Raw genomic sequence first — 25,502 nt, 5'->3', positions numbered from 1 at the left:
ATCCCCAATACTCGTGGCATCTTTGAACGCCATACTGGCATTTCTTTGATGCCAACAGCTTTAGAACTCGTCAACAGGAACTGAAACTGTAGGAGGGTAGAAACAGGTCCTTCTAACGGAAATTGCTCTGGGTGTTCGACGGAAGGACTGAGCCCCTTGGCGTTACCGACACGCCTTGCTGAAATTCTTCGCATTTTTCACGCACCTCGCGTATTTTGCACTTGAACTTCGCAAACAGGTTGCCGCCAGCTTTGCGCGTGTCACTGACAGTGAGCAGCCTGTCAGGAGCGTTTAGAGGGCAAATGACGCGAGGGGTGACGGCAAACAGCAACGACGCGGGCGAGATGGCGTGCTCTTCTCGCTCTGACCTACATACGCCTCGGGGAAACCACTGACGCTCTTGCACGTTGAAAAACTGGGAACTAGGACGGCAGACTACAAACATACAGGATTTCTATGCTGGCACAGTCTTGCGCTTGTTTGCGACTCTCCCTGCATCTCGTCTTTCTGTGACCTGTCTCTTTGGTGACGAGCCTTCTTGTTTTGCTGTGGTGCCGCAAACACATGCCTCTCCATACACATCGTTTTCCACGATCCGTCATATGCGCTTCTTTGAATCCTTATTGGTTTTTTACGGTTTCGTAACGCACAAACCCGCTGCCGTTAAAGTTTCTGTGAGGAAGCACCGTTCCCTTGATCGTACTCTGAAGGGCAAATCTTGAGGAAAGAGTGCTACAGTGACCTAAATTACGCTTCCTTTAAAAGCCCCCAAAATGAGGGCGCGCCTTGTGCTACGGTTGTGGCATCTCGGAAGGGATGATTGATTATCACAGGTCATGGTTCGATAATTTTAACTTGAGTGAGATTGTGCAAAAGGAAGGAAATTAGGACACCTGTGCGCGAATCACAGAGATTGATAAAAAATAACGTACAGCACGAAGGACACGGACCGCGACAGACAACATACACAGCGCTGACTTCCAACGATATTTTATTGCGTTGCCACATCGTTTTATTACGTGCCACAAGAGGGGGCATGCACCGAAAATGAAAGGCAGTCACAAGGGGTGTTCTAACAGCAAGTCACTGTACTAAGAACATGGTCACTTGAAAAAAACAATCATTACGATTTCATCTGTTCAGATACGTGACTTCACTACGGGTCAGCGTGACAGAGGGGGCACTAACACACATACTACCCAGTTTTCTGATGAAATCAGCTTCCACAATTTCCCGGGTGGGCTGTGAGCGGTGTTTCGCTAAAACTTCCGTATTTTCAAAGAGGGGCACGCCGCCGCAGTCCCGGCAATGGATGCCCAAGTGTCCTTGAACAGTGTTATGGACGTTGTTACAGCGATCTCTTAAACGATCGTTTAAGCACCTGCCTGCCTGTCCAACATATTTACTGGCGCAAGACAAAGGAATTTGGTAAACCACATTCGTTGTGCACGTCACAAAACGTTTTCTGTGCCCGACAGAGCAACAACCCTGACGTGATTTAGGCACGTTTACACGCTTACAGTGCCTTGACAGCTTTTCTGGGGCTGAGAAAACGTCCGTAATGCTTGCACGCTGCCCAATCTTGTTTGTACTCGTGAACAATTCGTCTTCCAAATTTGCCTTGTGGCTTCGACGGAACGCTCGCAGAATTATTCTGTCTAGGGCAAAGAGACCTGTTACATAGACGTAGCTTCATACGCATCAAGGCGACCACTTTTCATGCAGAGGAAATGCATTGCCGGCATTGTGACCATGAAAAAATAACTAAAAGAACCTCAATAACCACATCTCAAAAACTTTAGGCCAAAATTGGCGCTTTGGAAGTAGACAGTCGGCGAATTCGAGACGTGGACTACACGTAGGAACGCCAAAATCATTACCCCACGAGGGATTCTACCAGTTCCCCGTAAAATCATGAAGCAACGTGCAAATACCTCATTATCATCCCTTGAACTTAGCCACATGTTATCGTGACGTAAAAGAAATTTCGTTCTCAGAAACACTTCAGTGGGCGCGCTGTGGCTCAGAAATAAAGAATGCAAAAATACGTGCATGACTGAAGTGTGATTTTCCTAATTGAAGCACTACAAGGGAACAGCGGACACGGTTAAAAAAAAGCTAGAATTAAACTGTGCATGCGTGTGGCCGCGCAATGACAATGGAAACGCGATGCATAATCCTCGCTCTGGCGCAACAGTGTGCGGCGGGTCGAGGTTAGCTATGGACAGAGATCCATACAGCGACCACGTTTTTCGCTCCCAATCACGTGCTCCCCTTGCAAAGGAGCTTTCTTCCTATCCTATTTTTAAGAGTGCCCGCAAAATAAACCGCTTTGAGTAGAACTCGCAAGTTTGCTCACATGCTTGTATATAACAAAATGAATACGAATAAAAAAACACGAGTAACAAACGCTTTTCTGTTTCTTTCGCGATCCAATAACACAACCATACCTCTCTGTTTCGAAACATTCCTCTGTTGCTGCAAAAAAAAAAAACCATTTTGTAAGCAGACTGGCGTAACATGTTCTCTAGACTCACACAGATAAGAAAGGAAACGCTTGAGGAGCACTGTTATAGCTCTTCACGATACGTAGGCACCTAAACATTACGCTGCAAACCTACGCCGTAACAATCACATGTTAGGCAAAACATGCGGAGCGGCGCAATGAAGCTCTTAGAAAAAGAATCATCGAGACAAAAATAAGACGTACAGAACGGAAGACTAAAGATACACATGGTTATGCTTATGGGTAGGCAAAGAAAAGCCCAGATTGGGCCCCCCTCTTACACGAATACGCCTCTGCACGCACGTGCGCACTTATGCCCGCACACGCAAAAAAAAGAAGACGATGCCTGACTTATAACCATCACGTAGGTAGAGACGCACATTATATCGTTTGCAAGGAGCCAGCTGTTTGGAAGGGCTCTATGATGCCAGACACTCCATGGGCAAGACAAGCGATGCGTTTAGCGAAAAAAGCTGGGCTCTTTTCTTTTTTCGATAATTCAAGGACCGTAGTTTTGGCAGTTGTGGTTCTTGCTACTTCCGCGAGAATGTTTAATCTGGCAGGATTTGTAGCTCGTTTAATGCGATTAGCATTCTTGGGCTCTTTCATGCACTTTGGGGTACCTGTTGATGTCCGGATCTAACCGTTTTCGTTCCACACCAGCTTGGGTCACAACGTCGTCTAAGGGGTAAGAACATTTGCAGCGGTGCTGACGGAACCGGGTTTTGAAACCAATGGTTGGACCAACTTGGGTTACTAGTTATTTGACACTCGGTATGTGCCGCTCTTCAGTCAGCTTCTGTGACGTCAAGTTGGGTCGCTAGTTATCTGCCACTGCGTATATATGCTGCTCTTCAATGCCACAAAAAATAACTTTTTAAAAATTGTTTGTTGCTGGGCACAATGTAACTTGCGTCATGTATACACGGACAATTTTGTTTGAACTCGCACACACACCACTACGCAGAGTTCGGGGCGGCGCTGCTAGGTGGCGCGTCGTGTCCAGAGAAAAGGGCCGGAAAGGATCCGGGCTTTAGTACACGCCTCTTACAATACGCCTTTCGATGATGGCAGCGCAGTGTGTCGTTAAATTCCTTCACTGCTATCACGTTAACGTCGGTAGTCATATTTAACAGCCATGGAAAGGCCCGTGCTGTTTTATGAGTTCCCAAACTTTTTTCAGCACGGTGCCTGAACGTATGACTAAAACACAGAAAGCCTAAAAAATGAAAAAAGGAACAAATAATCGGAGCTTTACGAACCTTGCCGTGAATAAATGAATAGCCACCAAGGGACTAGGGTCTTCTGAACTTTTTGAGTAAAAAAATGCGAACTGTAGACCAAACTTTCTTTTCTTTCAGAAACATTGGCTTTTGACACGGTACAAAAAAAGTGCAGTGTACTTACTGAAAGCGGTAAGCACTGCTGGCCTTGACAACAACCGTACTTCACTGCGCGCCCAAGAAGCGAGCATCGACTTCTTGTCAGCCCTGCGCGGTCGCCTCGTCGGATCGATAGATTGACGTTTACGTTTGCCCACTTCGTGTGCCGTAGGCAAAAGTATATGCTGAGACCAAACGTGATGGCAGCTGTTCAAGCCTTGTCGCGTTTCTGCAGCTATGGCACCATAGCCTCGGGGAGACGGAGACGTCAGAAGAGTGCTGAAATGGTTAGGAATGCGATATCAGTAGTACGTAATCTAATTTACCCGACAGCACCAACTAAGACAGGCAGAACAGTATAAATAAAGGCACATTCCAATTTGTATATTTACAGAGCCACGTTGAGCCAGAGGATTCAGACATGCAGAAAAAAAAGCAACGCAGCTTCGACACTTAGGAATGAAACACACTTTGCTTGCAAAGAACGCGTAACTTCCGAGAATTTAAGGCTTGACAGTAGCAGGGCTGAGGAATGTCTCAATCTTAAACCACCCAAAATTTTGAAGTTCATCGAGTAGTTTAATTTTGTAGAGACCAGCAGGCTACTTTTTGCAAATGAACATTCTTGGTTCATATTGTCACGGGGATGTTGCGAGTATATAAAGACTATATTTACAATATATATACAGGATGAGTCAGAATAGTTAAGATGGCTGACCAACAACAACACGCAGCAGCAAGCGTCTCTGATCTTCTTCCTCTCTCTTCTCTCATCCTTCCATAACAATATAGAACAACAAGAGTAAATACCTCTCGTTTTTACTGCAGTGACATACACACCGAAACATAATGCAGAAGAAATTAATAAAGAAAATACAGGCACTCCAGAGAAGCCTGCATGGTACACGTCAGGCCGCGGTAGCCTTGTGCTTCATAACACAATACAGAACCAGTGTGAGGGACAGTTGTCCTCGGTCGTTGTTTTGGAATGCAGCCAAGGACTGCCAGCGGAAGCGATTCCGCGACAAGTCCTCCAGCAGCGAAGCCCCAGCGTGGTTACAGCCTCAGCTCGCTGTTCGCTAGTGAGTCGCCAATGTGCTGGAGACCAGGCTGTTAATGAGAGACAAGTGTACCCTTGAGAAACGTCTCGCCCTGTGTAGCCATAAGTGTTGCTTTTCGCACCAATGTTGTTTTTTTGTTGGCTAGAGTAGCGTTTACCGTGACCATTGTCCAGGTCTCCAGACGTTAGTTGTACTCGGTGCCCGCCGCTGGCAATGTAGCCCTACTGGGACATCGTGTTTGGGTAGTTGCTGTTCCTTGAGTGAACCAACCGAATGCGAAAAGTAGCACAGCACGGAGGCGCAGACAGAATAAGGAGGGACAAAAAAAAACTAAATTCATTTGACCAGCCACGAAAGAGTACACAGCGCTGTGGCAAATGTGGTGCGACTGCATAGGTAGAAAGAGAGAAATGATTAAACAAGTTACAAATGACGCGACCAAGACGCATGCGATTTGCTTAATCTATTTGGCTGGGCGCGTAATTAGACTACTGACGGGGAGTCAAGCCCATATACAAACTCAGACGGCATATGCTGTATCACTGGCAGCTCTGCTTTGTGAGCAAAAGCAAACATGTTCGACGAGGCTGTTTCAGCTATTGGTAGGCCTCTCTGCCCAGAGAGGTGCACTCAATACCCGGACGCCTGCAGTTCATGCTCGTGAAAGACTGCCAATAGTTAATAATTATTCGATGTTATCAGATGACAAAATTCATTAATGCCCCTTTCACGCTTCACACGTGCCATGCAGTGCCATCAATCTACTAATACTCAAGCGGACTATCAACGTGACAAAAAAGGTGAAGTAAAAAAAAAAAGAGAACAGCCACTACTGAATACAGTGATAAGTCTTCGGAACCTGCTCCTCAGCTTTAATGTGAATATGCTGGCGGAAAAATGACAAGAACGATGCTAGTTACTAACTCGTTTATTATAGACAGCGAGAGCAACACAATTGTGCACTCAATGGCACGTGGAATCACAGGAGTCGGATCCTAACGAGGTCTGTCCGTTGCAGAGCCTTGTTGTTGCAGGCGTTAAACCCAATAGTCTTTTCTTTGTGAGGCATTTGCCCTTAATCAAAAAAATAAAAAAAGGACTTCATTCTGCGCGGTACTGACCACTTATGAACAGGAGAGACGTAAAAAAAATATGAAGCAAGAAACATATTGACGAACAGGCCGCGACCAACGGAAAACAGCGAGAGAGCATCAATCTATCGCAGCCGCAGAGATCTATCGCAGCGCGCTAGGCTTCGCCTCCGAGAGATGGCGTTAGGCTCCAGGCTGGCTCCAGTAGCGGTGACGGCGGACCCGGGACGCGTTTCCCTGGCAACGGGTCGGTGTCCGATCCATCCCGGGACGGGAGGGGGCCCGGCGCTTATAAGAAGAACATGCGTGAACCGAGCACGTTGCCAGTCGTGTTCCGGTCGAGCACAGTGAAGGTGCGCCCATGGAGCTCTCGCGCCCTACTCCTCGTCCGACGCTACCGGGACTCGGAGCCGACAGCCGCGCGTCTACGTCAACGCCAGTATTACCCAAGATGGACCACCAAATGGCATTTATCCGAGGACTTGACACTTTGTAACTGCCACTGCGCGACTGTCTTGCGAAAGTTTCCAGAAAGTCATCTACGGCTGCAGATATGCTCTCCCCGTTACTTTGGAACCACTCATCGAAGAGGCGGAAGCCGTAGGACTGCATGTCCATAGCATCATAGGCGCAGCGCCACGTCATCGCGTGCTGTAAATTCACCAGAGAAAACGTTCCACCACGAGAGCGCCGCTACGCTTTCGGTCAGTGGTCCAGGGGCTGCTAACTCGTGTGACTCTGACTGTGACAGCGTGTGAACGCAGCGACTCGATCGCGTCCGACCCGCACGACAGTGCGCCTGCTTGTTGGCTGAGCGTTGCGACCACTGGATATCGCTCAGAGCTTAGTTTACGTGTTTTCACTAAAGAAGTTCCGTGAGCGTGCTCGTACTGAACTGTTTCGACGTTTTCTGCAAGCTGTGATATCCGTTACCTGACTGAACTGTTCAGAGCGCTACACACATTACCAGCTGATAAAGAGCGAAGTGACCGTCACGACTTGCGAAAGTGATAAGAGGTAAGAACGTTTCGGTAATTCCGCATGCATTCTGCACTTCAATTTCAAATCGGCTTTTCGTTTTTGATAATCTGCAAGCTTTGTTTACTACGTAGGCGTATTGCCGGTTTAGGATGACCGCAAGCAGTCGTAGCTATTGCTGAATTTCCTCACTTGACCGTGTGGAACTGCTACACAGATGTACTTTTAAAATAATCACACGAACTATAATTCTGGCTGGCTAACCGAGTACAATATGGCTATGTTTTGCTACCTCAATCCTTTCACTTCAAGCGCAGCACAGTTTCTTCATCAACAGCTCCTCCTAAATTGTAAAAACTTCAAGACAATAGTTGGTTAATGTGCTCTTCAAGTGAATTTTCAGTTGCCCTCAAATCTCCCGAGTGGTGCTTGTAATGCACGACCGCTCCTAACATTGCGAAACAATAATACCGTTGATAATCCTGCGAAGCGTGCTTTGCCTGTAAGATAGTCGTGCTCGGCAGGAAGCAAGCTATACAAAAAAAGTTCTGGGTTCGGGTTCAATTTTTTTTTTTTAAAGAGCGCCGCCAGATTTAATTTTACACGCCGTATTTAAAAGCCAATGTGAAATGCAGTAAGCAGTAACTAAACTAAAATTGCTTCGCAATTTAAGTTTTAAACACCATGATGACTTGTAAGATCAAGCGTAAACATGATGATACTTGCAAGGTGCGTTTGTGTGTCTGGTACCCAGTGAACCCAAAACAAAACAGCAACTGAAAATACAAGCTACAAAGTCTACGTTAGCGAGCGTGTGAGACTCCTTGGACATTTCGTAAATGCGGGTTCAACAAGTGAAATTTAATAAGAATTGCTAATTCCGCAAATGACTTCATCAAACATCTCGCTTAATATGTCACAAAGAAGGTTAACGTTTTAATGCCACACAGTATTGCTAGTTGTACAAGCGACACTTTGAGATGTCGGTAGACCAGAATCAATCCATCTGTGAAAAAAAGAAGTTTCTCAAACTAAAGTAACACGAAGAAATGAACAGAAATATGCGATTCTTGCTTTTTTCTTCGCCATGACAAGGGACAATAAATTTTATCGGAATTGTGCCGAATTTGTCACGGCACTAGGACGTTCTCTATCGAAGATATTCTTGTTTCTCAGATGTCCTCCTCTTTTCCTCATTTAACTTATAAGTTAATGCAACGGAGACGCATTTTTATTTCTCAGTATGCTTTATCCATTGTTGGCCTCTATGGACTGAAGCGACGCATGTCGCATAAACAATGCAGCCGCAAGTTCGACTTGAGGTCTGTTGTGCTTTCCGGCAGAAGAGCAAGTGACCTATGAAGTTCGTTTTGCGCCATTGAGCAGACAAAGTTTGGCGGCATCTGTCGTTATTTTTTTTTATTATTATTATCGCAAGTCTACCACTCAGAAAAATGAAGCGTGACAAACGTTCATATTATTGTTTCGTTGTTAAGCCAAGAATTGGCGCCATACCTCACTACCTTACTAGTGGTGGCGCGTCCCGCACGATTGATATATCGAAAAAGACTGTGTAAAAAAGTATTTCGGCAGTGTCGCAAGCTTGATGGATGCGCCAACTATGGTGTGCAGCTCGCCGGTCCTTCCTCAAGAGCGCTTCCATTTAGAGTGAGCGTTCGCACCATTATAACAATACTTCTATGCGAATCTGAACAATACCGCCCTGTGCATTAGTATACTTCGCTAGTTTTCTTTGTTTCTTCTTTTTATTTTTTTACTTTTTACGTGTCGATTACCTATTACTAGAGAGAGAGAGAGAGAAGTTTAATGATACGAAATGCTGAGAGGTTGGCCTGAGGTATATTCCTCTAGTCAGCTACTCGGCATTGGGGGAAGGGGAAGAGGGAAAGAAAGAGGGAAGAAACCTCTTATTACTTTACCTATTACTAGAAAAAGGTAAAATTTAAGAGTTAGAGCTTTCGTGCTGACCGAACGCACGTTCGTTCATACAACGAAACATTGCTTACCTAAGAGCATTTTCTGACTGGCCGATGTTGAGGAGATCACTATGAATTCTGGGGATCGGTATGAATCGCATTAGTTCGACAACAACGTCGGTTTCCCTATACACATACATGCAAAACACCAAACGGATTTTCTGGAACAATAGCTTTACCGGCATAATTGTATTTTTTTTGTCATTTGAGAGAAAAAATTAGATTCTAGTAGCTATTGAAACCAGTATTCATTTAGAACCTGGAATGTTTTCATTATTGTCCCTAATGACTAGTAATTAAAAACATTCGAGATCGAAATTTTTGTTTCAGTAAGTCTATAGGAAGAACAGGTATCAGAGTTCTCTAAACGGCATTTGTTGGAGCATCTAAGGTGGACAAATTTTATATGCGAATTTACAGCCTATGTAAACTTACAAAAGAAAGAAAGAAAGCATAAGTAAAGGCATTTGGTGTAATGTGTGCTTCTGGTTATGCTGCCGTGTGTTTTATCAATATCCCTGGCAGCAAAGTTGAAAACAAAAAAACGTGTTTGCTAATTTCAATTAACAGTCGAAACCGCTATCTCATTATTGTTTTTTATTAGTTGCTCCTATGTGGCACGTATTGAAAATTTCGGGTAAGTTTATCTGTGAAATACATCGCCCGTCTCACGTCAAAACGAAAAATACTATAGACAATATTTTCCTTGACAGAAAGCAGGCTCTCCCGACGATGATAAAATTTGCATTATTTTATTTCGCCAATGACGCCATAGGAATCTTGAGAAATGCGGTAAATACTAAGCAAACAAAAGTGATACTGATGACAATGATTAAAATAACGAAAAGCTGCATTCTAGTTTCCGTTTTGTTTTCTGTCCACGAGAGTGTTTTGGCGATGGAGAGCGTTTTGGCGTGCAGTTGTGCTACGGATCAGCTTGTGGTAAGTTTTTCAAAAAATATAACTAGTGCCGGCATCAAGAAATCGACGCTCAAGGTAACACAGATGTCAGTCGGCAAAAGCAGGGCGTTCACGCTTGCAAGCTTCAGAGTTTGCTCCTGAAATTGGTGTAGGCAGCTATCCTGTTTTACAGTTTTAAATCCTCATAGTTTCTTACCACAGGCACATGCCCTGTACGTAATTTTTTTATCTCGCTGTCACTTTCATGACACGGAGTTGCCTGGAAATTTCTTTAGACCTTTAACATAATTGGTAAACGCTTCTTTCATAGATAAAGGCAAGCTGATTCCGCCATGCTAATTCTGCAATTTGGGAGGTATGATCTTAATTCTGCGCTATATATAATTTCTTGTGCAAGTTTTTGTAATTGAAGAATCGGTAGGTGAGGTGTAAGCTAGGTAAGCGTATTGAAAAGTAGTTAACCCTCTCTCAATCGCCCTCCCTCCTCCCGCCCCCGCCCTTTATTCAGCCTCCACGTGCACAAACACAAACCTCTCGAGCCAGACATAATGTTCCCGCGGTATCTGCTCAGAATGCGTAGACTGGCGAGACCACTGGGTTTGGTAAGTGCCCATGTGTGAAATTTTACCTAGGGGAGGCTGTTCTTTTGTCCCTAACTGCTATATGGTGAACCTCGCCGGTTGCAGGAGCCGTTCTTGCAACCGCGAAATGAATAATTTCCATGGTGGGCACTCCATGAAGAGCATCGGCACTATGTAGTAGAGCGGCACGAATCGTGAAAACGGCGGTGGTCTCTATTAAAATATTCAACGCCCGCGGACCGTACCGTGACAGGTTACGGGCAGAGGGATGTCAGCCTTGACACCGCTTTGCGTCACGCCTGCGTTCTCAGGCGGAGGTGCTGCAGAGTCACGAGATGAGTGCATCAATTAACGAAACTCGTACTTCGAAATTTTTTTTATCTGTTTCTACCTAACGAAAGAAATGCGCACTTGGAAAAAGCACGAAGAAACAATATCTAAATTCGCCCGCATTCAAAAGATATGTCTTCCCTCTGCCCTTCTTCCTTTATGCTAATTTGCCACGTTTTCTCTAGTTTCGTTTTCTTTTCTTTTCTTTTGTATATTTTTTGCATAATCAAACGTATCTTCCATCGAAATAAAATGCCTATTCTTGTTTGGTTTAGTGACCAGGGGTTATATCTTGGCCTTTGTGAATTAATATAGCACCGTTGCCTTGCCTTATCCTCGAGATAAGCCTTGGATGAGCGGGAAGGTGTGGCGAGTGGTAACGAAAGGAATAACATTACAAGAAAATAATCATTCCATTATATTGATCCTACTTTCAGCTTCGGTTACCACTTTGTTGTATGCTACTTACGCTACTTTCTCCGTTTACACATCGCAGAAGTAACGCTAGCACTTTCCCTTTAGGAATCTCAGAGCGTGCTCACCGATCCACGAAAAAAACTGGTGAGGTTAGCGGAGCAACTCCTTCGAGAGTGCTTAAACGTCCCCCATATACCATACATACACTCTTAAAACTCCTTAAACCTTTGGAGCGTATCCTCTGTACCAACATGCTATCTCGTTTGCACCTACTTTCTCAATATATCTTTCTTCATTGCTGAGCTTTTGGTCTGTTCAACTCCCGAACAACATGAGTGTGCCAGCATGATATTGCGTTCCTGAAAGAAAAGTAGTTGGCGCAGAGTGTTAAATTAATGAAGTGCATGCAAGACAGATGAACATTAACGTTGTTGGATAAGATAGGCTCTAAAGGGTGCAAATTTTTATCGAGTGTATTGACCTTCTGCGTCACTAGCATTTCCGTGCCCAACTTTCTTACCTAGTAGTAAAAGAATATTTCGTCCTCGCTGCAATTGGCTTATGAAAGAGTCGCTCTCATGACAATGTAACGAAAAGCACTGGGCCATTTGCTGGTACTGCCTCAAGTGCGCAAGGAACAGCCGTAATTAAAACGCAGTCTTGCAACATTCTTTTACCAGCATTGGCTCGGTACATAGTAAGAATAGACTGAGGGCGCTACTTCAGTTAACTCGCCTATAGTCGTCAAAGTGATTGCGTCGGTGCCGCAATGGATTGCTTCCAGGACGTTTTATGGCAAGAATTGTTTCGGTAGGCGGATAGCGATAGTTAGAAGTTCTCTTTTTTATGCAGCCTTGCTGAGCTCATGCTCTATCGCGTCAATTTATTGCGCAGTGCATGGACAAACGCCTAAAAAAAAGCAAATAATACCCAGAATAATATCTAGCAATGCTTTCTTTCGCAAGTTTTCTTTCTTGCTTCTCAAGCGAGTACTCCAGAGAAGCGTCCAGCTCCGAACAGGGCACCAAAGGAAAACATATGAATAAAGTGCAAAAAAAAAAGGGGGGGGGGGAGGTAGAAAAAGAACACCTCCACCAGTGTTTCACGCATTCGCAAACAGCAGTGCGCCTGAATCGATCGGGAATAGTAGTTCTTTTCGTCTCGGCAAAAGCAGCTAGTAGCTATCCAAGTCCTTTCCGGACATCGGTGACCCTGAACCGAGTGACCTGAAGCCTAATCACACGCACCACAAATGTGCGCACAGCGAACGCGCGACGGACGTGACCGATGTGCCAAATTCGAGCAACTCTGGCCGCGTTCGATAGCCGCGCCCGCAGAAAGCGCGGACGCGGCTGGGGTGGCGGGACCTAGCCATTTTACCATTGGCTCATTCTGAGCTTGCTTGCCGGGCCAGCTGAAATGGTCCCTGAATGTGCCCGTCGCCTACCCGAAGCGTCCCCATAACGCAAAGGTTCACTGTATTGATACGAATAGTGCAGCCCAGAATATGTGCAAAAAAGAAAAGACAGAGCAAACGTGGGTCGGATATTGCGATGCGCGGTTAAAGGAAGAAAGGTCGTTCGTTTCGAAACTTTCGCACTCCACTCTTCCTGCACCGAGTTAATGGCATATATTAAAGAGTGACGGATGCGAGAAAGACAGAGAGAAAAGGGATAAGGGAAAGGCAGGGAGTTTAGCAAGGCTGCGCCTGCTTATCTACCGTCCCCTGGGGAAAGGGGACAGGAAACTTACAGAGGATAAGGAGTGAAGCCTGTGGCTTTCTATTTCATTTATTTCATTTTATTTAATTTCATTTCATTTCATTTACCGCTCTGCTGACATTCGAACAACTGCTTGCACATAGTGGTTCCGTCACACGGGCCTTCCTATTTTATTAAATGCATCATTCTCCTAAGCTTCCTATATATATATATATATATATATATATATATATATATATATATATATATATATATATATATATATATATATATATGTATATATATATATAAGCTTATTGTGTACGCCGAAGAAATGGCATGCGATCTCGACGAGATGGATTACAGTAGGAGCGGTCAACGTAAAATTATGGTGATGAGAAAGGAATAGGGATTACTCAATGAAGAAAGAAATATTTTGGTTTATGAACCCCATTCTTGTGCTCAAAAAGAAGTTCAACATGTCAACGGAGTACAACTCACCAAAAAATTTGAAAATCGCCGTTAAATGCTTCAGCTGTAGCCACGAGCGTAATGTTGCCTTTATTTTATGCTAATGACCATAAACTACCATAACCATCAATCTTCGAAAGAACAGAGGCAGGAGTTACGTTCGTACGAAGCGCTAACGACAAAAAGTGTCCTCGCACTTCAATGCCCTTTTTGAATAAAGGCAGTTTCATTGCGCTAACTAGCGCTCATTAACGTTAAAACAGCGTCTAACATGCACAACAATGAACCCCCTCACCAATTTCTTTATGATTTGGCCGGCTCGACAGTTTGCTATTTAACTCTGCCAAAGCGAAGAGGTAACGCAGTCCTACAATAAAGATCACGCTTTCTTTCCATTTTTTTTCTATTTTTTGATAAGGTATAGATCGAAGTTAGCACAAACAAAGCGCCACAATAAGAAATCTAACTGGGAGGCAGTGGGGAGCATCTGGCTTAGCCTACAAGATTTTGTTTGTGTGCTTGCTTGCGTAAGCGAACTTACTATCGTTTGCGCATCCATACCAAAGTGCTTTACGTCAGTTTCTTTCCTTCGCTTCCAGAAACAAAAACACGCATAAAATCTTACCGGCTGGCATCTATACTTCAGTATAGACAACACTACACCACAGCTATAAGGCGTTGCGTAGCGTCAGCTGCAGAGCATCGCGTTGTCCGGATGATGCAAGGCCACCAGTGTTGAGCACTAAGCAGAAAGTCTTTCGAGAATCTCTGATAATTTGGCGCACTTGTAGCATTGCCATTTTGCTTCTGCGTCGGTAGAGAGGAGTAGAATTAGCAAAATTGAAATTAGGAATTGCAATAGCCACTGTTGTCAAGCAAGAGCAACGCAAAAAAAAATAAGAGAAAATTATAAACGCGCTAAAGAGGCAATGGCGACCAGGAATAAACTGATATTATGGGCTTTAAAATTCTGATGAACAATTAACCTTAAGGAAACGTGGTACGTTGTAATATTGCCTCCCGCCGTGGTGGCCTTGTGGCTTTGGCGTTGCACTGCTAAGCCAGGTGCTGCTTTGAGTTCACTTTCTTTTTGTTTTGTTTTGTTTTTTGGTGACACTTTATTTGTACTAACGTGTATCTAGTCCATATTCCGTCCGCGGCAGCCACATTTCTATGGGGGCGAAATGCAAAAACACCCGTGCATTGTGCGCCCGTTACCCCAGTGGTCAAAATTAATCCGGACATTTCGGCGTGCCTAATAATTGGGTCGTGGTTTTTGCACGTAAAGGCCAAAATTTAACATTTCTTTTTAATTTTGCTCCCTCAACTGTGAACGAAGTCGCCACCTTTCGTTACGTGTTGCTTTATTTTCGATAGGGAGTGAAGGGATTCGAACGCGCACGACTGCGTTCCGCCCTATCTATTTTCTTTTTTTTTTATTATTGAAATTTGAAAAGTGCGTTACAACAATTGTTCGGTATGAACCAACTACTCCACAACAGAGTACAGTGACCTCGTTGCATTAGGATTAGTGTTACACTGTACTTTCATTGCATCGCCTTCCCCCTCCACTTCCGCAGCTGGACTTGTAAAGACGCTTTATTTAGTGGTGCTTTCATTGGAGTAACTTTAACATACTCCGTTTCATACACCAGGTGCAACGCCGTGGAGGCTAGAGATACTTTCTTCAGTGGCTGCGTTCGCGCTTAGAAGTAGTTCGGTGTTTCTTGACCCGATTTTTGCAAAAATTTTCTTTAAGTAAGCTCAGTTCCGAATGGAAAAAAAATTACCCTTAGAAACAATCTGCATACTTATGCGGCTGCTAACACGTTGTTTTAAATCAAGTTGCTTTTCGTTATTTCTTAATTGCAGCCCGTCGCGGCAGCCTCACGTGCAAGCTCGCGCGAGCAAACGCCGCTGGCGCTCAGCAAAGCATAGGCGGAAACGCGCGGAGTGATACATTTTGGATACCGGACTTCTTGCGTAGCTTCCACAGCGTTGCACCTGATGTAGGCATTCGGACGGCTTCGGCAGTTTAAAGCAGCTTTCTGATTATGATTCTGCGTCATATTGTACTGCGCATTCGTGTTTCTAATCTGGACAGTAATAATACCCCTTGCTCACTCACTTACCTGTTGAAGTGATACTGATGTACTTGAGTTTAACTCAGTTCAACTCCTGTTAGTTTTGTTGGCTAGATGGTTTGACACCACGACTCCGTACTTCTGCAGAAATTTCAAGCTCCTATATTTTTTATGTTCTTGCGCATAGACTTGGCACATTGGTATGACAAAAATTACATTTTGTTTAAGGTCACACGAGCCAAAGCATTCAGTATATCCAGACCATAGTAGTAAGCCGATCTCTCTCGGCAGAGTGCGTGCCGGAACTATAGTTTTTTTTTTTTCTGTTGTTGTTAAAATGACGCAGCTGCCTAGCCAAGAACTAGGAGATCTGCACACTTCTACACTGCTTATTGTAGAACTCAATCGTAGGCTTCGAAACAATAATAACCACAAAAGGTGCCTTTTCGTGGAACGCAGGGTTCATATAATTTGACTTGCCACTGTACGCCAGTGAACAGATTTCTCAAGAGTCTCCTGTGTGTTTCAGTTATGTATGCTTCCCAGCGTGCTTGTAATGCAATTGGATTCACACGACTGGTATTGACTACCTGCTAGCTCTTGCGAAAACAAGTTAAGCACAATGAATGTGGGTGTTTTCCAACGTGAAGTTATAAAGATCAGGTTAGTTAAGAAAAATCATGAAGTAACGTCTGAATTATAACAGGACTCGAACTCCCTTTTCGAACCCTGTATGGGTACCCCTTATGACTTTCTTACTTACCGTATCGTGGTATCTGATAATGACATTCCTTTCTTTTGTTACATAAAGGTTAGTATCCCGTTCTCTCCAATGCCCCAGTTCATTGTTCTCTTTATCTCAACATAGTCCTTCCCGCTGTGTAGCCAAACCACATTATGCCGCCGAATACTTGCCTCATAAGCGCCAAGAGTGCCATGTGTGTTTGTTTAAAAAAAGTAGATGCGAAGCAAGATATACCTCAGCCAAATGAGCCGACTCAATTTCGCTGCTGCATTATACACTTATGTATTCTCTGCCCACCTTTGACCACTGTGCGCACCTACACAAAGGGAGAGAAGCGATACACACGCAAGGTTCGTTGACGCCCAAAGCCCGGACGCGGCTGCTGCACCGGTGATTACAACACGGAAAGTTACGTGTGTGTTGTGTTTTTCTCGCGCAGAGGCTCAGCGGCGTGCCTGCGCGAGATGATTGCACTGTTACCACAGCCCTCGTGGGGAAGCTGCCAGAGAGCGGCTCCCTCAGAAGGCAAACAGCCCGAACGTTCATTACCAGGCGCGCGTTTATATATATATATATATATATATTTTGTTTACGGCAAACTGCTGAAGCGACTCTTTTTTTTTCCCTTTGTTCACGGGGGGGCGTGTCTGCACCTTATGACACCCTGGTCTTTTGTTCCCGTATTCTCACTCGTGGTAGCACTGTCGGTGCCTTTTGATGGCGCCTCAGTTATCTTCACTTCATTGCCTGGCCGTAGCATCAGTTACTCGACCTCATTGGCCAACTTGTCTGGCTCATTTGATCGCGTTTGGCACCGGTCAACGGAGGCGTTGGTCTCTGTAGCTCACTTAATATGGTCAAGCAGTTTTCTTCATATTAGCGAGATAAAAAGTACGAGTAAAGGAGCGAACAATAGCCTCGTCTAGCTTCGTTACGCGGAGGGGTGTGTGAATTGCTAGGTTATACGAGAGGCTACCAGATTCGTTAGTGGACTCTTGTTCTGTCCACGGGAATTACCGGGAAATGTGCCAGATTCTGCAACTACTACATGGCTTCAGCTTTCTATCGTGAATTAGTCTTTCTGCGATACCACGGGCATGCGAGTTGTACTGAGTGTCACTTTGAATACTTGTATGAGTGCTCTTCTCTCCTGCCGATGTCTCTCTCACTGTCTCTCTCTACTTTTTTTCTTGCTGATAGAGCCTTTCATGGAGGAAAAGCAGTCTCAGCCGATAATAAAATATATCCAAAAATAATTTCGGCGTTCTTACACTTTTCTAAAGATAGCCTTGTGTCTATACTGCTTAGTCCAGTGTGAATGTTCGCTTCTCGAATTCTCTAATGTAATTGTCGTTCATTTAAGTTGCGCCTAACATCAGCCCTAGTGTTCTTACTTTTCTATGGCGAACCAGTTCCATGAAAATCCGTGAGGTGCAGAAATATTCATGAAAGGGGAAAAAATGATCGTCTACCTGAGAGTGGCACGCAGGTACAAAGCACACCCAGACGCATTTCCAAGAAAGCTCCGCAGTTGAACAAAAATTTGCCCAGCTCCGAAGGGTCAAACCCGCTTCCTTCCTCTGGAACTCGATTACTGCTTGCTTCATTGGATGATCGTGCCTCCGGGTAAACAGATGGCTCGTGAGCAACCACATCTACGGAAGTGCATGTGTACCTTGAGTGCGATATGCGTATTAACCTATAGAAGCTATTGAAGAAATGTAGAAGCTGCTTTACGCTACTGTGCTGCCACGCACCGCTAAGCTGCACGTCAGCACGGCGGAATGTGCGCGCTAAGCAATGGCAAAAGCAGCGATTAGAAAATATCTTTGCAATGTCGTATAGTTCAGAGGTGAATACTCTTCAGAGAGCCTGCCAACACAGTAAACAAGCAAGCACTTTCGATGATTTCTAAAGGGTTATCTCGTCTCTACGAATTGCAATTCTTGGTGTTGTGGCGGCACCAATAAGTAAAGGAGTAAAACGTACTTCTGCCATGTTAGAGGGCAGGGTAAATAGGCGAGGGGGAAGAACTTATGGAAGAAGGAGTAGACAGAAATAGTTAAAGCGGTCAAGTTATAAAACATCAATATTCTAGATAGAAATTACACAGTTACCGCCGCAGTTTCTAGTTCGCAACTGTAAAACGTTGAGTTTGCTCAGTCCATCGTAGAACCCTGGTTCTAAGCAGCAAGCTTCGAGCAGGCGCTGCCACTCGAGTTGGCTGCTAATGTGCCCGCCTGCTGCTTTAATGCGGCTTGCACGGCGTCCTCCACCAATAGCCTCACACAGACAAGCTTTAGCCTTGGTCAAGCCGCAAAGCAAAGTAAGCCTTCTTGCGACACGTGGTCTATCGCCTGTTGTAGCCGTATTCATTGTTAACAAAAAAAAAAAAGCTCTAAAAGCGGCAGCCTGTTTACCAAGCGGCTCTCGCTCAGACGGAAATTGTCTTAGCCTCACGCTCCATCGTAAATGGCGTGAGTGAACTCTGGTGCACTAAGCTTTGTTCCGGTAACCCTAAAACTCTGCAAGCCCAATAGAACATCACAAACCACGTGATATTCCTAAGGCAGCGGGCTCAAGTTGCACGAATGGTGGCGCGGCACATATTGCTCAGCGTGGATGGTACTTGATGCGCGTCTTAGGAAGGCACACGGATGCGAGTACTTTACTTCGTTGAGGGTTTATGGTTCTGGTCACTATAGCGACCAGCACGCGCTTCGCCCCTTTATTTTTCTTCTTTATGGGCCGGTTTGTAATTGCTTATGTCATAAATTGCGGCACTTCTAGCTTCGGAGGCAAACGCGCAGCAATATTCGGCAGGCAGGCCGTGCTCAGGGGCCAAAGGCAAATATTTTCTTTGCACGTTGTCGGCATGTCGGCATCTCCAGAGCAGCGGAAAGTACCGCAATGTCGTTCTTGTCTTTCTTTCCTTTTCTTTTCTTCTGCGCTTGTATTTTTTTATTCTGTCTTTGTTGCAGCCGCTTTCTGTTGTTTTTCATTCGTCGTTCATATTGGACTAGTCATGCGGTCTGCTTCTACTTACTGCCCCTGACTGTGTTACTAAAACAAGTGAAATTTTTTCTTCTGATTGTTTGATTGATTGATTTTATTTTGTACTTTACGCCAATATATGAACACTGCATTAAGACAATGGCAACACTAGTCACGATAAATTCACCTCTCACAAGAATTTGACTCCGCGTTGGTCGCATTCAACGTGAGTCGCGCCGGACAACTCATTCTATTTAGGATCATCAGGTACAGCAAACAACGCTTAAAATGAAGTTAGTAGGGTGGCAGAAATTTCAACATAAGCGATACTTTAACAAAAGTGGTAGTGTGAATAGTGATAATCGCGCTGCAGCTTTATCACAACTCTGCGGAAGCAACAAATGCGGAGCACTTCAAAAACAATTTAGGGATCGTCCCGAAATTCGCGGCCTTTATTGAAAGCGATAACCGTCATCGTATTTTCATTTTGAATCATGGCCCGGTGAGCCACTCTGATGACGAGTCTCTCTCTCTATTGCGTCGGAAATTAAGATAGATCACCTTAGTCACGGGGAAGTTTCTGCGAGGCATTAGCAACGCCTCCTCTAAGCGACCATTCTTTAAAGATAACCGCACCCATATCCTCCATCACTGGTAAGAACTTGGATTGAAAGGCATTGTCAATCACACCATATGCAGGCTTATAATCGGCATAATTGATGCAATTCGGCTGAATAATAATTCGGCGAAGAGGAGCAGTATCGGCTCTTGTGTAGCAACCCACTGGAGCTGCCGCTTTTATTTCCGCGAAAGAGAATGCTTCTTCTCTAGCGCTAAAGAAATAATGTGGGCACATGTTCCATTGGAGTTCGTAAAGTAACGAACTGTGGAGCCTGAACCCACTGGGTAGGCCAGAAGAAAACAGGGTGAGTACGCGGCTGTATTTAGAATAGTACACAATTCAGGGGATCAAGAAAGAGAATTCGAGGGGTCCCATGCTTACGAGTGAATAGGTGACAAACGATGTTGCCTTCAATGTTTGCTGAAATGTTTTCACTTCATTCCTGCTTCTTCAGTTCTCTCTTGCTTGAACATAGTGCTTCTCATTCAAGGCGCGCTCTGGTTGCCCTTTCTAAAGTTTCGTTCCGCACTAAGCTACTTTTGTTGCCTACTTGTCATTGCTTTTCTCTTGTTCTATTCGAGCAGCTACTCTGGCTCGGTAGCCTGCGAGTTAAGCGCCACAAGTGTAGATCAGGGAACAAACTCCGCAGAAGGTGTTTGTGATGCGGATACACTGTCGCACATGGCTATTTGGGAGTTCGGCTAAGGACGTTCACATAGTGCCTCATTTCAGATTGTGCATATCCAGTGCTCCAAGTTGTCTATTAGGGAAGATACGCATTGAAAAATATCCAGTGACCAAAGTTGTATAATCAGCAGGGAAGCAGCAGCCCATATCTGCTAAGTAGGGGAAGGAGGCAAATAAAACTTTGCAGGAACGCAGAAGAAAGCTGGTTGGAGAAGAAATATTTTTTTAAATCTCCCACCACTGTGCACTGGGGAACTAACTTCACAGCTCGCCTGCGCTCAATTTTCAAGAAACGGCTAAGCATGGAGATTGCCCTCCCATATCCTACGACAACACAAAGCGTTATAAATGCGCCGTACGTACGTGATCTTTCATCAGCCATTGTCTCGGACAACAGTCAGGAATGACAAGGAAAACTTCTTTCCCGAACGCCGTTTGAAAACGCGGAACCGCTTTTTCAGGCCAGACTTTGAATCTCCTCCCACGTTTTTCTTGTTCCGGATCACTCGATAAACTCACGCGGTTTTCTTACGGTTTTACTTTTTACTAACTTCTTCGCCAAGTCAGTTTACCAACACGCTCAACAAATGGCAACGCCAAGTTTACTTATGCTCGTTTTTTTTTCTGCCCCTCAGTCCTCAGTCTCCGTTTGCTGTTTAATGCCTGCTATTGTTCCGCTGATTCCAAGAACTGCGCGAAATCCCCATTTTTCTCTTTGCAACACATAACCTGAAAACAACCATTTATTTTGCCCTCTTTGTTTATAATGCTTCTCCAGATGCGATCTGCTCTCCTATCGCTAACCGCTTTCGACATCCTAGTTATTGCATTATTTGCACCCAATGTTGTAGAAAGACAGTTGCATTATTTACGCTGTGTGCTATCGTTGTTAGAATTCATATCGTATCATCCAACCGTCATAGTTCTTTCTTCCGGTTTTCCTTTCAACAGCAAGAATACAGAGAAACGGTTCAGTGCATGTACTAAAGGACAATTATCTGTTGTGTAAGTATTAGAAAACTGGACGCTGTCGTAGTTATCTTGTTATCACGCTGATCCCGTCATGAGTGGCAGGCGCCCGAAAACTAATCAAGAAAACAATCTTAAAGCGAAGTTTTCCCACTAAGGACCCTCTACCAAAATTCATAAAGATTTTTTTTTTCGTGAGTATACTGTTTGGTATTAGTGTGGCCACAATAGCTATTAGCCCACTTCGCGTCGCGATTGGTTGATGTCTGTTCTTATACGATTCCTTCAAGCAAGCGAACTACTTTGCGAACATATCAGACCCTGTCAGACGACCATGACAGGTTAGTCACTATACGTGAAAGAGGGTGGTCGATTTCAAACAGTTCTTCGACACTGTTGGAAGCGGACCGCTTGCCATTGCTGGGAACGCTTCCAACTTTCATGACTCTTTGAGGCGTTGAGCTTTGAGGCTTTGAGGCGTCTTTCACGGACGAAATGCGTATTAATGAATATTTAAAAAATTAATGCTACCTCGATGGTTACTCTTGAGCAGTGCACTACAGTTACGCGAGCGAGAAGGAAACGCTGTCACAAGCACTTCACCAAGCAGCATTGAAATTTCGTGCTTGTCCTTTTTTTTTCGTTGGCTGAGAAATTCTATTGTCCATTAAAGTTGAAGCACAGGATTACGCGATGAAAGTTCACGCACATGGAAGAAACTTCAAAAGGCAACGTTACAGAAAAGCTGCAAGCACACTGTAACGCAGCGCATGGCAAGTCTGAGGGGGGCGGGGCGGGGGGTAATGTGCCTGGCAGGCAGAAATTAGGGAAAGCAAGAAGAGACGTTATCGCTGATATGCCGGGAGGGAGGATAATCCCTTCTTTCACTTCAAGACTTGCTGCTGAGCAAGACGTGGCACAATATTTGCAGCTTGTTTACGTTGCTTCGCAAAAAGGATTTCCTCCGGCTGCTCAGTATCCAATGGCGGTTGCTTGCTGCAGACGTTTGCCAGCAGCCGCTCACCTCGGCCCATTACCTTCATGACAGCAGGGCCACTGACCCCGAGTAAGGCTCTCTCAGCCTTTTCGAGAAGCAGCAACACGGCTGGACGTCGGCTTGGCCCTCAAGGCTGCTTGAACTGTTTTGCAGGCAGTTATCATCAGCGTTAACTAAGCGCGTTCAAAGAGTGGTAACTCCCATGAATTCAAAGTAATGTCAGCAGAGTTGAAGTATGGTGCCTTAGCGCAGACTGAAAGCACCAGTAAAACAGCAGTGCTTAGATATAATTCTTATTGAAGACTGCGTTATTGCTCGTGAAGTGCCGGCTTCACCTTCGAAATTGGTGTGCCATAAAGTTTTATTCAAGTATTGTTTCCAGTTAGCGGATGGCTGTGGCTATGATGCAAATCTTTGCTTTTTGACAAGTTTGCTCACAAAAACACGTTTTTCTTTCCACAACACTAAAACGCGAAGACGTACAATGCTTATCCAAACCAGGATACACTCTTTCATACTAAAACACATAGTTTCGATGTACTACTCATAAAGGTAGCGCAACTCCCGTAGGATCTATAACCGATAAAAAAAATTCACGGCATGTCAAAGCTGCTCCTTGACAATTCAAATTTTACTACCGAAGTATTTTTATATCCGATCCTGATGTAAACACACCTGTTATGCAAAAACGATCGTCGTATTCTTCGAACGGATCCTTTCTGACCAGTACATGGCAGATAAACTACAAAATACATCATGCACTATAAACCCACATTCGCATTCTCACCTGTCTCAACAGTGCATGTCGAGTCGGTGTACATGCACATCTTTAGCTGAAAGGAAATCTTAGGAGACACATTCAGTTAGTTTAGATTGGCACAGTGTTCTTTGAAAAACCTGTTTGAAACTCTCTGCCATCAATTTAAGTTGCTGGTAACACGAGGCCAATCCCTACAAGGTCGTATAATAACGTATAATAAGTAGGTGGACATGAGCACCGAATCGTTCATTGAAAAATACTCCACACTGACAAATATATATTTTCTTTGCAAGGGCAGTGCTTACAACAGTTATGGCGTTTGTTCGACACGTTACTTTCTTGAAGCTGCGACGGGCAAAGAAGCTACGTTGCGTTGAGACAAGAAGAGTTGATTTTGTTCAGTCAGGATTGAGCGCAGTCGTGCTCTATCAAGCGCGATAAAACAGTCGCAAGAGCACGACTGCATCATGCACAAAAAAGAACTGGTCTGCTCAGTTTCCCTTCTGAGCAAGTTTCGAAGCTGCAAAGATATCAGCGTATTAGGAGCCTAGCACGGCGGCCTTGTTCTGATGCTACTTCCAGGCGCTCTACTAGAATGTTCAACGTTGCGGAGTGCGAAGTAATCGCCAGGTGATGGATGACCTGTCGCAGAACAAGAGGCTCGCAAACGGAGGAGCTCTAAGCCGGCAGATAAAATTTACCCAATAGCGACGCCAAAGTATGACAACAGCCGGCAACCACCAGAGCACTGCGTGCACGATGAATCGGCCATCGTGCTAGGTTAGGTTTGTTAAGCAGTTCGGAATGGAATCAAATGGATAGGCAGACAGCACAACGCGAGTACTGCAAATGGTGACTAACGATGATTGATAAGTAGGCTAGATGGAACACCAAACCTTGAGAGGTGAACGAATCGTTATTGGCACTCTATTCCCGCACCATTTGGGCAATGCGGCAGAAAGGCGCTCTCTGCAGAGCGAAATCATAGGACATGACTGTCTGCTCGTACACTTAATTTTTCCCGTGCGAACAATATTTGCGAAAACTGAGCTGGAAAATGCAACCCAATTATAGTAATAATTTGCGCACGATTGGCGAAATACGAGTGACTTGTCTATTAGCTGTGCGGTATCCCCTCCCCCCTAAATAGTATGTATACCCGTTTTTACAAGCCTACCACCTTTCTATTTCCCTATTTGTTCGTTGTATAACCGCGTTTTCGTATTGAATATCATAATAATAATTTACTACCAGTTTTCAGGAAAGCAGCCGCTGGATGTTCTCTGAAAGCAAGACTGGGTATTTCTTACTGCGACTTATCTGTTTAAATAATGTACAGATACTCTAGGAAAGAAACAAGAAGTTTTCTGATAGCGCTGTTTATTAATATACCTTGAGCAAAGTTAAAGGGCAGTCTCCCCCCCCCCCCCCACGCCCCCCACCCCCCGCGCAAATAACAAGAGACTTGCGAGAAGATAAATGTGCCACCAGAAAACGAGCTCCCATTCTTTTTGCTTTCTTCCACCGACCTCCGCGCTCTTAGTTCACCGCCTGATCCCACTTAGGAAGTGTTTATTTGAGCTTTCGTTTAGCAAGCGTTCCGCAAGCAGCGAGAATTTGTTTATTACCGTGCACTTGGACGAGTATTTCCAACGGCACTCTGACGGCACCCTTTTTTTACTCCGAGATGCCCGAGTCCTGCGAAACTGCTAACGTTTACAACGCCATTCCGCGCAAAACAGGGGCTCCGGCCTTTCCTCGAAAAGTCAAGCGCAGCGCTCCGGGTACCGCGGCGCCGCATGCCGGCGCTGCTGCGCGCGGATGACCAGGTTCGTTCGCGCTGGTATAGTTGCCCGGCCCTGAATTCCTCTGTCGTGAACACTGCCAGCCGCCTCCTTTGGCGCATGCCTTCGGTCGGGCGAGCTTTGTTTATTTCCTCTGCCAGTCAGTCTGCGGCAGCGCCGCTCCGACCCATGCCCGATCGCTGCACGCAGTTTCTTCGTGTTCGGCATCTTCCACTGCCGCCCACTGCCTCCCCCCCCCCCCCCCCTAGCTCAGTCGCCTTCCCGGGAAGCACGCCTCGGACTAGAATAGACTGCTGCCGATGGGGCCCTGTGTGGCCTCGTGCTAGACTTCGTCGGTTTACCGTGGCTCTGTTTACCAGTGATGGGTATAGGTTCCTCGACAATAAGAAAGAGAGAGAAATTCC

The 25,502-nt window shown here is 45.0% G+C and overlaps 1 protein-coding gene and 1 long non-coding RNA gene across 4 annotated transcripts in view; one reads left to right on the top strand and one right to left on the bottom strand.

Moving 5' to 3' along the window:
• The window catches only part of LOC129380617 (uncharacterized), a 468,422-nt gene that overhangs the window by 183,742 nt on the left and 259,178 nt on the right, over nucleotides 1–25,502 (bottom strand). The window lies entirely within an intron of this gene.
• Nucleotides 5,481–25,502, top strand: part of LOC126545644 (uncharacterized) — a 44,893-nt gene continuing 24,871 nt past the window's right edge. The window contains exon 1 of the mRNA XM_050193580.3: nucleotides 5,481–7,057. The gene's annotated coding sequence lies outside the window, so the exon portion shown is untranslated. The remainder of the gene's footprint in view (nucleotides 7,058–25,502) is intronic.

The sequence above is a fragment of the Dermacentor andersoni genome, chromosome 3 (genome assembly GCF_023375885.2).
Source record: "Dermacentor andersoni chromosome 3, qqDerAnde1_hic_scaffold, whole genome shotgun sequence".
NCBI lineage: Eukaryota > Metazoa > Arthropoda > Arachnida > Ixodida > Ixodidae > Dermacentor > Dermacentor andersoni.
Note: the sequence above shows the minus strand (reverse complement) of the source record. Positions and strands in the feature narration are given on the sequence as shown.